General features: G+C 61.7%; 1 non-coding gene across 1 annotated transcript; it reads right to left on the bottom strand.

The window, feature by feature from the left end:
* Positions 1-1,658: 1,658 nt before the first annotated feature.
* On the bottom strand, positions 1,659-3,473 carry LOC142791857 (small subunit ribosomal RNA). The gene has a single exon (XR_012890473.1). It is a non-coding gene; the product is annotated as a small subunit ribosomal RNA (ribosomal RNA).
* Between the last annotated feature and the right edge of the window lie 9,027 nt (positions 3,474-12,500).

The following is a 12,500-nucleotide window of genomic DNA, read 5'->3' on the forward strand; positions in this document are numbered from 1 at the left end:
ACAGTGGCCAAGAAGGGCGCTTTTCAGCGCACGCTTGGACTCCAAAACTCTGCCGCGCCTTTTTCGGCTGCCGCAAATCGAGCAAACGGTGTGTTTCGGACGGCGTTTCGCTTTCGCTACTTGCGAGTGCTTTCGTGGTCCACCCCTCTATAAATACTCGGGAGGCGTCGAAGCCGGTTCTCCAAGCCGGACCCGTAGGTATCGTTGTGTGCTCGCTCTCATTGGCCCGCCTAACCAGAAAATGCCTGCGGTACACCCATTTGGATAAGAGTGCACGCAGATGCGGGCCTCGACGGCTACACATTTCCTCGGGCGGCCGCCTCCCGGCCTCCGTGGAGCGCGGGATGCACGGTCCCATCGACAAGCCTCTCCCGTTTTTACCGTGGCGTCGCGGTTCACCACGGCAGGCGGGTCGGTCTCCTCCGCATAAAAAGGGGGACCCCCGCTTTTTGTTCCACGAAATCGCACAAGCTTTTTTCGCATCCACGGTTTGCCACCGCACACCAAAATGCCGATCCGGCTGCCTACTTTAGCCAACAGGTGGAGCCAGGCGCGCCGTACTTGCGCGGCACTTCCCACGTCCACCGAAGTCGGTGCCAAGGACCACTTTCGGCGCCGGAGCCGCGTACGAGCCTACTCGAGGCGGAAGAACGAAGCCAGCAAGGGCCTGGCCGCAAGTGCGTTCAATTGTCGGGACGTCCAAGTCCCTCGTTCTTCCGTGCTTCCTCTTTCGGCAAGTCGTTGCGGCACCTTCCCAAAGCGCGCAGACCCGCTAATCGCGACGAGCGCGACGTGGCCGTGCCGCCTTTCCCTCGGCAGCAAGCAAAACGCCTGGCAACGTCGACGCTCCCCTAACCGCGATCTCGCACCGTGTTTCGTGTGGCGAATTCAAAAGCCGGCCGGCGCTGCTGCAACCATTACGGTCGGTACGCATACGCCGCGGAGGGCGGGACGGTCATCGGAGCGTGCGGTTCCTCCATCGAGTACTGCGCACCTCGGCCGTCGCATCGCCGTGCCATGACCGGCCGCGCGTCAACGCGAACCGGTGCCAGCGAGATCCCTCGCCTGCAAGAACCGACCGGCAGCCTCCGTCACCCGAGGACGCGGAGGCGCTTGCCGCGGACGGCGGGACGGTATGCACTGGTGCACAGCGGACCCGTCACATCGCCAGTTCCTTGACCGACCGCCGACGCTTGTGCCGTTCCTCTCGTACTTGGCAGTCGCCGCGCGATTGTCGGGTCTCGTTCTTGCACGCTCGAACGGTCGGGAGGGCACTCGGCTGGCGTTTCGGGAACGCGCAGCCTCGCCTTCTACCGACGTAACCACGACTCGCCGTTCGCGCTCCGCCGCTCCTGTTTACAGTACTAGGCGGTCCCGCAGCGGTCGGGTCGCGCATTTCGAGCGCTTCGAGCCACGGTGCAGTGGCGGGTCGAAAGCCGACCTATGAGTGCGTTGCGCCGTTTGTACCCGCGTCCGCCACCTGGCCGACCGTCCAAGGTCGCGGTGTTGGCGTCCGCTGGGCGCAACAATTTGTCACGGGGTGCCGCTCCACATTCAGGCAGCCCCGTGGGGAAAAGCCGACCCCGCGTCCAAACGGGGTCAGCGGCAGAAAGTGTCGGGCGCAGACGCAGCTGAGGCGCTCACCCTTCACAATCCGTTAATGATCCTTCCGCAGGTTCACCTACGGAAACCTTGTTACGACTTTTACTTCCTCTAAATGATCAAGTTTGGTCATCTTTCCAACAGACCGGCGCAACCGAAAGGCCGCGCCGGACATCGGTCCGAAGACCTCACTAAATCATTCAATCGGTAGTAGCGACGGGCGGTGTGTACAAAGGGCAGGGACGTAATCAACGCGAGCTTATGACTCGCGCTTACTGGGAATTCCTCGTTCAAGGGGAACAATTGCAAGCCCCTATCCCAATCACGAAAGAAGTTCCACGGGTTACCCAGTCTTTTCAGACAGGGATAAAGACACGCTGCTTCCTTCAGTGTAGCGCGCGTGCGGCCCCGGACATCTAAGGGCATCACAGACCTGTTATTGCTCTGTTTCGTGCGGCTAGGAGCCGCTTGTCCCTCTAAGAAGGTTGTAAGGTGCTGGGAACCCCGCACCTATTTAATAGGCTAGAGTCTCGTTCGTTATCGGAATTAACCAGACAAATCGCTCCACCAACTAAGAACGGCCATGCACCACCATCCACCGAATCAAGAAAGAGCTCTCAATCTGTCAATCCTCCCAGTGTCCGGGCCGGGTAAGTTTTCCCGTGTTGAGTCAAATTAAGCCGCAGGCTCCACTCCTGGTGGTGCCCTTCCGTCAATTCCTTTAAGTTTCAGCTTTGCAACCATACTTCCCCCGGAACCCAAATACTTTGGTTTCCCGGAAGCTGCCCGCCGAGTCATTTGAGTAACTCAGGCGGATCGCTGGTTGGCATCGTTTATGGTCAGAACTAGGGCGGTATCTGATCGCCTTCGAACCTCTGACTTTCGTTCTTGATCAATGAAAACATTCTTGGCAAATGCTTTCGCAGTAGTTCGTCTTGCGACGGTCCAAGAATTTCACCTCTAGCGCCGCAATACGAATGCCCCCGTCCGTCCCTCTTAATCATTACCTCGTATTCCAAAAACCAACAGAACAGAAACGAGGTCTTGTTCTATTATTCCATGCAAGTTTATTCAGGCGACTCGCCTGCGTTGAGCACTCTAATTTTTTCAAAGTAAAAGCACCGGCCATCTCGAGGCACACAATGAAGTGCACCAAGAAAGAACCGGCATGATGTTCAGTCCGAGCCGTCGCATCGGGTAGATGCACTACTCGTCTGGAACTGAGATCCAACTACGAGCTTTTTAACCGCAGCAGCTTTAGTATACGCTATTGGAGCTGGAATTACCGCGGCTGCTGGCACCAGACTTGCCCTCCAATTGATCCTCGTTAAAGGATTTAGAGTGTACTCATTTCAATTACGGGGCCTCAAAAGAGTCCCGTATTGTTATTTTTCGTCACTACCTCCCCGTGCCGGGAGTGGGTAATTTGCGCGCCTGCTGCCTTCCTTGGATGTGGTAGCCGTTTCTCAGGCTCCCTCTCCGGAATCGAACCCTGATTCTCCGTTACCCGTAACAACCATGGTAAGCAAGTAACCTACCATCGAAAGTTGATAAGGCAGACACTTGAAAGAAACGTCGCCGGCTCGTGGCCATGCGATCAGCACAAAGTTATCCAGAGTCACCACACAATACGGGCCGAAACCCGATCGATCTTGGTCTAATAAAAGCACCCGTTACCCAAAGGGCTCCAGGCTCACTGCATGTATTAGCTCTAGAATTGCCACAGTTATCCAAGTAGGAAGAAACGATCTAAGGAACCATAACTGATTTAATGAGCCATTCGCGGTTTCGCCTTATTTCGGCATGTACTTAGACATGCATGGCTTAATCTTTGAGACAAGCATATGATTACTGGCAGGATCAACCAGGTAATCGTTCGACTGCGCGTCCGTCCTCGCCTTCGGCGGGCCGGACGCAGTCTGTGTGCGGCGGAGGCCACCTTCAGGCGCCCCAACACGCTTATTTTGCACTCCGAGATGACGGCGTTCGAGCTCGCTACGGCACAACCTTCCCGAAAGACGAGTGGGAGCCGTGCGGCAAGAAGCACGTTCATGCTCGCTCTTTTTCGTTGCATCGACTCGGTCGCGCCGTGCGGGTTGCCCAAGCCCGCTGCACTGTCGGTGGACCGGCCGGAACTAGCAACGGAGCCGAGACTGCAAAGCCGCCAGACGACGGGTCACGCCCGCGTCTTCGGCGCTTTCGCATCTGAATCGCCCGAGGACGACACGGAACACACCTCGATATCGTGGTAAAACGGCACCGTCCGACAACCAGCCCCTAACGCATCAAGCGGATGAGGCTGCAGACGACTGCCGTGGATTCCCCTGGAGCAGACCCGAGGACACGCTTGACGAGGCCGAAGCCCGCCGCATATCAGACACCCGGTCGCTTTCGCGTACGCCGCTCACGAGAACCCCCACATAATAGCAGCGATAAGTACCCAGACCTCCTTGGGCACTAATACGAGCGTACTCGAGAAAATTTCACCGCGGGTGTGCCCCGAAACGTGTGGCACGTTGAGCGTGCCACAAGTCTACGTCGCTCTCAAACCCGCCGAGGTCGTAGAATTTGCGACCCTACTCACGAAATTCCCACCGAGGATACGGCCGCAAACGTACCGCACCTTGGGTAGGCCACGAGTTTGTGCAACACTACGCTGACGGCACAGCACCGAGGTCGTGCGCGCACGCACGGGAAAATTCCGCCGCGGTTTCTGCCGAAAACGTGAGGCACCACGACTCTCCGCAAGTTCGCGTCGACTGCGAAAGACCGAAGTCGTGAACGACGTGTCCGCTACTCGCCGCCGACACGCTGGACACCAAACGTACAACGACTCGACGGCGTCGTAGAGGCCCACGACGCGGTTTTCCTTAACGACGTCTCGGCGTGGCACCGACAGGTTAGAACGGCCGACCAACGTTCCCTGTCCGCCGTTCGGCTCAGTCGAAGGGCTCGGCGACTTCGGCAACGCTGCGAAGCCGCACGGTGACGCACGCCATGTCCCCATTTTTTTTTTTTTTCTTTCTGCGTCTGCCGGGGTGCCCCTATAATAGCAGCGATAAGCACCCAGACCGCCGTGGGTCGCTCGCCCCGGCTGACGTGGTTTTTCGTACTCCTGCGGCGGTCGCCGTCAAGCACGTCCAAATACGCTACTTTCGTGGGCGCATTCACGCTCTTTCGCTTCGCCGGAGTGCCAGCACTCACTCTGCCAAAAACGGCGAACATCCGAGCGGCGGTTCCCACTTTTGCGTCGGCGTCGCAAACCCCGCCCCGGCAGACGAGGTTTGCCGTACTCGTGCGACGGTGGCCGGCGGGCACGTCGAAAGACGCCGATATCGTGCGCGAATTGGCGCACCTTGGCTTCACCGGAGTGCCGCCACTGACTCCTCCAAAAACGGCGAAGATCCGAGCGGCGCTTCCCACTTTCGCATCGGCGTCCCGAACTCCGCCCCGGCTGACGCGGTTTACCGTACTCGTGCGACGGTCGCCGGCGAGCACGTGGAAAGACGCCGATATCGTGCCCGAATCGGCTCCGTTCGGCTTCGCCGGAGTGCCAGCACTGGCTCGGCGAAAGACGACGAACATCCGAGCGACGGTTCTCACTATTGCGTACGCGTCGCAAACCCCGCCCCGGCAGACGCACTTTGCCGTACTCGTGCGACGGTCGCCGGCGAGCACGTAGAAAGACGCCGATATCGTGCCGGAATCGGCCCCGTTTGGCTTCGCCGGAGTGCCAGCACTCACTCGGCCACAAACGGCGAACATCCGAGCGGCGGTTCCCACTTAGCCGTCGGCGTCCCGAACTCCGCCCCGGCAGACGCGGTTGCCGAGCTCGTGCGACTAGCGACCGCGAAGCCGTCTCGCGACGCCGCTTTCGTGCGCGGCTCCCACTGCGACCTGGGTCACCCGAGGTCGACGAGCAAGAAAGAATGTCGAAAAAAATTTTTTTTTTTTTGCGTCTGCCGGGGTGCCCCTATAATAGCAGCGATAAGCACCCAGACCGCCATGGGTCGCTCGCCCCGGCTGACGTGGTTTTTCGTTTTCCTGCGGTGGTCGTCGTCAAGCACGTCCAAACACGCCACTTTCGTGGGCGCATTCGCGCTCTTTCGCTTCGCCGGAGTGCCAGCACTCACTCTGCCAAAAACGGCGAACATCCTAGTGGCGGTTCCCACTTTTGCGTCGGCGTCGCCAACCCCGCCCCGGCATACGCGGTTTGCCGTACTCGTGCGGCGGTGGCCGGCGGGCACGTCGAAAGACACCGATATCGTGCGCGAGTCGATGCTTCTTGGTCTCGCAGGAGGGCCGCCACTCACTCCTGCAAAAACGGCGAAGATCCGAGCGGCGCTTCCCACTTTTTCGTCGGCATCGCAAACCTCGCCCCGGCAGACGCGCTTTGCCGTACTCGTGCGACGGTCGCCGGCGAGCACGTCGAAATACGCCGATATCGTGCCCGAATCGGCCCCGTTTCGCTTCGCCGGAGTGCCAGCACTCACTCGGCCAAAAACGGCGAACATCCGAGCAGCGGTACCCACTTAGCCGTCGGCATCCCGAACTCCGCGCCGGCTGACGCGGTTGCCGAGCTCGTGCGACTAGCGACCGCGAACGCGTCTCGCGACGCCGCTTTCGTGCGCGGCTCCCATTGCGACCTGGGTTACCCGAGCTCGACCAGCAAAAAAGAAGGTCGAAAAAAAATTTTTTTTTTCTGCGTCTGCCGGGGTGCCCCTATAATAGCAGCGATAAGCACCCAGACCGCCGTGGGTCGCTCGCCCCGGCTGACGTGGTTTTTCGTACTCCTGCAGCGGTCGCCGTCAAGCACGTCCAAATACGCCACTTTCGTGGGCGCTTTCGCGCTCTTTCGCGTCGCCGGTGTGCCAGCACTCACTCTGCCAAAAACGGCGAACATCCTAGTGGCGGTTCCCACTTTTGCGTCGGCGTCGCCAACCCCGCCCCGGCATACGCGGTTTGCCGTACTCGTGCGGCGGTGGCCGGCGGGCACGTCGAAAGACACCGATATCGTGCGCGAGTCGATGCTTCTTGGTCTCGCAGGAGGGCCGCCACTCACTCCTGCAAAAACGGCGAAGATCCGAGCGGCGCTTCCCACTTTTTCGTCGGCATCGCAAACCTCGCCCCGGCAGACGCGCTTTGCCGTACTCGTGCGACGGTCGCCGGCGAGCACGTCGAAATACGCCGATATCGTGCCCGAATCGGCCCCGTTTCGCTTCGCCGGAGTGCCAGCACTCACTCGGCCAAAAACGGCGAACATCCGAGCAGCGGTACCCACTTAGCCGTCGGCATCCCGAACTCCGCGCCGGCTGACGCGGTTGCCGAGCTCGTGCGACTAGCGACCGCGAACGCGTCTCGCGACGCCGCTTTCGTGCGCGGCTCCCATTGCGACCTGGGTTACCCGAGCTCGACCAGCAAAAAAGAAGGTCGAAAAAAAATTTTTTTTTTCTGCGTCTGCCGGGGTGCCCCTATAATAGCAGCGATAAGCACCCAGACCGCCGTGGGTCGCTCGCCCCGGCTGACGTGGTTTTTCGTACTCCTGCAGCGGTCGCCGTCAAGCACGTCCAAATACGCCACTTTCGTGGGCGCTTTCGCGCTCTTTCGCGTCGCCGGTGTGCCAGCACTCACTCTGCCAAAAACGGCCAACATCCGAGCGGCGGTTCCCACTTTTGCGTCGGCGTCGTAAACCCCGCCCCGGCAGACGCGGTTTGCCCTACTCGTTCGACGGTCGCCGGCGAGCGCGTCGAAAGACGCCGATATCGTGCGCTAATTGGCGCTCCTTGGCTTCTCCGGAGTGCCGCCACTCACTCCTCCAAAAACGGCGAAGATCCGAGCGGCGTTCTCCACTTTCGCATCGGCGTCCCGAACTCCGCCCGGGCTGACGCGGTTTACCGTACTCGTGCGACGGTCGCCGCCGGGCACGTCGAAAGACGCCGATATCGTGCCGTAATCGGCCCCGTTTGGCTTCGCCCGAGTGCCAGCACTCACTCGGCCAAAAACGGCGAACATCCGAGCAGCGTTTCCCACTTTCGCATCGGCGTCCCGAAGCCCGCCCCGGCAGACGCGGTTTGCCCTACTCGAGCGACGGTCGCCGGCGATCACGTCGAAAGGCGCCGAATTCGTGCACGAATCGATGCTTCTTGGTCTCGCAGGAGGGCCGCCACTCACTCCTGCAAAAACGGCGAAGATCCGAGTTGCGCTTCCCACTTTTTCGTCGGCGTCCCGAACTACGCCCCGGCTGACGCGGTTTACCGTACTCGTGCGACGGTCGCCGGCGGGCACTTCAAAATACGCCGATTTCGTGGGCGCATTCACGCTGTTTCGCTTCCCCGGAGTGCCAACACTCACTCTGCCGAAAGCGGCGATCATCCGAGCGGCGGTTCCCACTTTTGCGTCGGCTTCGCAAACGGCGCCCCGGCAGACGCGCTCGTGCGACGTACTCGTGCGACGGTCGCCGGCGAGCACGTCGAAAGACGCCGATATCGTGCTCGAATCGACCCCGTTTCGCTTCGCCGGAGTGCTGCCAGTCACGGCGCAGAAAACGGCGAACAAGTGTTTTTTTTTTTTTTTCCTAGAATTTGTGTTATAGAAGGCACATTTGATATCGGACGATAATTTTCAACTTTATCACGCGCACCGATTTTCGTGTAGAGGTTTGCAAGTTTATGGGAATTTCTCCACTTGGAATAATGCGATTTAGTAGTACTACGAGAACTTCATGGATGTACTCAAGGGTACGGGGCAAGTCAGTTACGTCAACACCTGCAGATTTTTTACACTTCAAACTGAAAATTGTTGGTTGTGAGTCCTCGTGTGATATTAAAGGCCGATTCGCTAACACATAGAACAAAGAAAGAAAGGAAGAAAAAACGCCCGCGCTCGCTCAAGAAACCTGGGTTCGCAACAAGTGGCAACAACAAGCAACCGAGCGAGTGCGCCAAAACCCGTGGCGGCCGAACAAACGCGAAGTCCCAACCGCGTCAGCCGGGGCGGCACGGGACAGGAAAAATCACTTCAGCCGGGGCGGCGGGGCACCGAATAAACCTCGTCACCTCGTCGCAGGATAAAAGAGGAAACAAAAAGTCTAAACAGCGTCTGCTGGAGCGAATGCGTAATAAAACAACAACAACAACAAAAAAAAACACCCGCGCTCAAGAAGTCTGCAATCCTCACAAAAGGCGACTGTGACCGAGCAGCGTCAGCCGGGGCCGTGCGGAAACGGAAAAACCGCGACTACCGGGGCGTCGAGGCACCGAAAAATCCACTTCAGCCACGGCGAAAAAAAAAAACAAAAAGAAAGACGGAGGGGGGGGGGGGGAACCACGTCTGCCGGGGCGAAGGAAAAAAAAAAACGCGTCTGCCGGGGCGAGCCCGGGTGCGGCACCACCGGGAAAACTGTGGCAAACAGACATGGCGATCGAGTGAGTGGGCCGCCAGCCAGGCTCAGCCAAAAAGTGCAAAGTCCGAACTGCGTCAGCCGGGGCGGCAAAAACCGCGTCAGCCGGGGCGGCGCAAAAAACCGCGTCTGCCGGGGCGGCACGAAACCGCGTCAGCCGGGGCGGGGCGAAAACTGCGTCAGCCGGGGCGAAAAGAAAAAAAAAAAACGCGTCTGCCGGGGCAAGCCCGGGTGCGGCACCACCAGGAAAACTGTGGCAAACAGACATGGCGATCGAGTGAGTGGGCCGCCAGCCAGGCACAGCCGAAAAGTGCAAAGTCCGAACCGTGTCAGCCGGGGCGACGCAAAAACCGCGTCAGCCGGGGCGGCGCGAAAACCGCGTCAGCCGGGGCGGCACGAAACCGCGTCAGCCGGGGCGGCGCGAAAACTGCGTCAGCCGGGGCGGCGCGAAAACCTCGTCAGCCGGGGCGAGCGAAAAGGGGGGGGGGGGGGAACCACGTCTGCCGGGGCGAAAGAAAAAAAAAACGCGTCTGCCGGGGCGAGCCCGGGTGCGGCACCACCGGGAAGACTGTGGCAAACAGACATGGCGATCGAGTGAGTGGGCCGCCAGCCAGGCTCAGCCCAAAAAGTGCCAAGTCCGAACTGCGTCAGCCGGGGCGGCAAAAACCGCGTCAGCCGGGGCGGCGCGAAAACCGCGTCTGCCGGGGCGGCGCGAAAACTGCGTCAGCCGGGGCGAGCCCGGGTGCGGCACCACCGGGAAAACTGTGGCTAACAGACATGGCGATCGAGTGAGTGGGCCACCAGCCAGGCTCAGCCAAAAAGTGCCAAGTCCGAACTGCGTCAGCCGGGGCGGCAAAAACCGCGTCAGCCGGGGCGGCGCAAAAAAACCGCGTCTGCCGGGGCGGCACGAAACCGCGTCAGCCGGGGCGGCGCGAAAACTGCGTCAGCCGGGGCGAAAGAAAAAAAAAAACGCGTCTGCCGGGGCGAGCCCGGGTGCGGCACCACCGGGAAAACTGTGGCAAACAGACATGGCGATCGAGTGAGTGGGCCGCCAGCCAGGCACAGCCGAAAAGTGCTAAGTCCGAACTGCGTCTGCCGGGGCGGCACGAAACCGCGTCAGCCGGGGCGGCGCGAAAACCGCGTCTGCCGGGGCGGCACGAAACCGCGTCAGCCGGGGCGGCGCGAAAACTGCGTCAGCCGGGGCGAGCCCGGGTGCGGCACCACCGGGAAAACTGTGGCAAACAGACATGGCGATCGAGTGAGTGGGCCGCCAGCCAGGCACAGCCGAAAAGTGCTAAGTCCGAACTGCGTCTGCCGGGGCGGCACGAAACCGCGTCAGCCGGGGCGGCGCGAAAACCGCGTCTGCCGGGGCGGCACGAAACCGCGTCAGCCGGGGCGGCGCGAAAACTGCGTCAGCCGGGGCGAGCCCGGGTGCGGCACCACCGGGAAAACTGTGGCAAACAGACATGGCGATCGAGTGAGTGGGCCGCCAGCCAGGCACAGCCGAAAAGTGCTAAGTCCGAACTGCGTCAGCCGGGGCGGCAAAAACCGCGTCAGCCGGGGCGGCGCAAAAAACCGCGTCTGCCGGGGCGGCACGAAACCGCGTCAGCCGGGGCGGCGCGAAAACTGCGTCAGCCGGGGCGAAAGAAAAAAAAAAAAACGCGTCTGCCGGGGCGAGCCCGGGTGCGGCACCACCGGGAAAACTGTGGCAAACAGACATGGCGATCGAGTGAGTGGGCCGCCAGCCAGGCACAGCCGAAAAGTGCTAAGTCCGAACTGCGTCTGCCGGGGCGGCACGAAACCGCGTCAGCCGGGGCGGCGCGAAAACCGCGTCTGCCGGGGCGGCACGAAACCGCGTCAGCCGGGGCGGCGCGAAAACTGCGTCAGCCGGGGCGAGCCCGGGTGCGGCACCACCGGGAAAACTGTGGCAAACAGACATGGCGATCGAGTGAGTGGGCCGCCAGCCAGGCACAGCCGAAAAGTGCTAAGTCCGAACTGCGTCTGCCGGGGCGGCACGAAACCGCGTCAGCCGGGGCGGCGCGAAAACCGCGTCTGCCGGGGCGGCGCGAAAACTGCGTCAGCCGGGGCGAGCCCGGGTGCGGCACCACCGGGAAAACTGTGGCAAACAGACATGGCGATCGAGTGAGTGGGCCGCCAGCCAGGCACAGCCGAAAAGTGCAAAGTCCGAACCGTGTCAGCCGGGGCGACGCAAAAACCGCGTCAGCCGGGGCGGCGCGAAAACCGCGTCAGCCGGGGCGGCACGAAACCGCGTCAGCCGGGGCGGCGCGAAAACTGCGTCAGCCGGGGCGGCGCGAAAACCTCGTCAGCCGGGGCGAGCGAAAAGGGGGGGGGGGGGGAACCACGTCTGCCGGGGCGAAAGAAAAAAAAAACGCGTCTGCCGGGGCGAGCCCGGGTGCGGCACCACCGGGAAGACTGTGGCAAACAGACATGGCGATCGAGTGAGTGGGCCGCCAGCCAGGCTCAGCCCAAAAAGTGCCAAGTCCGAACTGCGTCAGCCGGGGCGGCAAAAACCGCGTCAGCCGGGGCGGCGCGAAAACCGCGTCTGCCGGGGCGGCGCGAAAACTGCGTCAGCCGGGGCGAGCCCGGGTGCGGCACCACCGGGAAAACTGTGGCTAACAGACATGGCGATCGAGTGAGTGGGCCACCAGCCAGGCTCAGCCAAAAAGTGCCAAGTCCGAACTGCGTCAGCCGGGGCGGCAAAAACCGCGTCAGCCGGGGCGGCGCAAAAAAACCGCGTCTGCCGGGGCGGCACGAAACCGCGTCAGCCGGGGCGGCGCGAAAACTGCGTCAGCCGGGGCGAAAGAAAAAAAAAAAACGCGTCTGCCGGGGCGAGCCCGGGTGCGGCACCACCGGGAAAACTGTGGCAAACAGACATGGCGATCGAGTGAGTGGGCCGCCAGCCAGGCACAGCCGAAAAGTGCTAAGTCCGAACTGCGTCTGCCGGGGCGGCACGAAACCGCGTCAGCCGGGGCGGCGCGAAAACCGCGTCTGCCGGGGCGGCACGAAACCGCGTCAGCCGGGGCGGCGCGAAAACTGCGTCAGCCGGGGCGAGCCCGGGTGCGGCACCACCGGGAAAACTGTGGCAAACAGACATGGCGATCGAGTGAGTGGGCCGCCAGCCAGGCACAGCCGAAAAGTGCTAAGTCCGAACTGCGTCTGCCGGGGCGGCACGAAACCGCGTCAGCCGGGGCGGCGCGAAAACCGCGTCTGCCGGGGCGGCACGAAACCGCGTCAGCCGGGGCGGCGCGAAAACTGCGTCAGCCGGGGCGAGCCCGGGTGCGGCACCACCGGGAAAACTGTGGCAAACAGACATGGCGATCGAGTGAGTGGGCCGCCAGCCAGGCACAGCCGAAAAGTGCTAAGTCCGAACTGCGTCAGCCGGGGCGGCAAAAACCGCGTCAGCCGGGGCGGCGCAAAAAACCGCGTCTGCCGGGGCGGCACGAAACCGCGTCAGCCGGGGCGGCGCGAAAACTGCGTC

This window comes from Rhipicephalus microplus, unplaced genomic scaffold (genome assembly GCF_043290135.1).
Source record: "Rhipicephalus microplus isolate Deutch F79 unplaced genomic scaffold, USDA_Rmic scaffold_191, whole genome shotgun sequence".
Classification (NCBI taxonomy): Eukaryota; Metazoa; Arthropoda; class Arachnida; order Ixodida; family Ixodidae; genus Rhipicephalus; species Rhipicephalus microplus.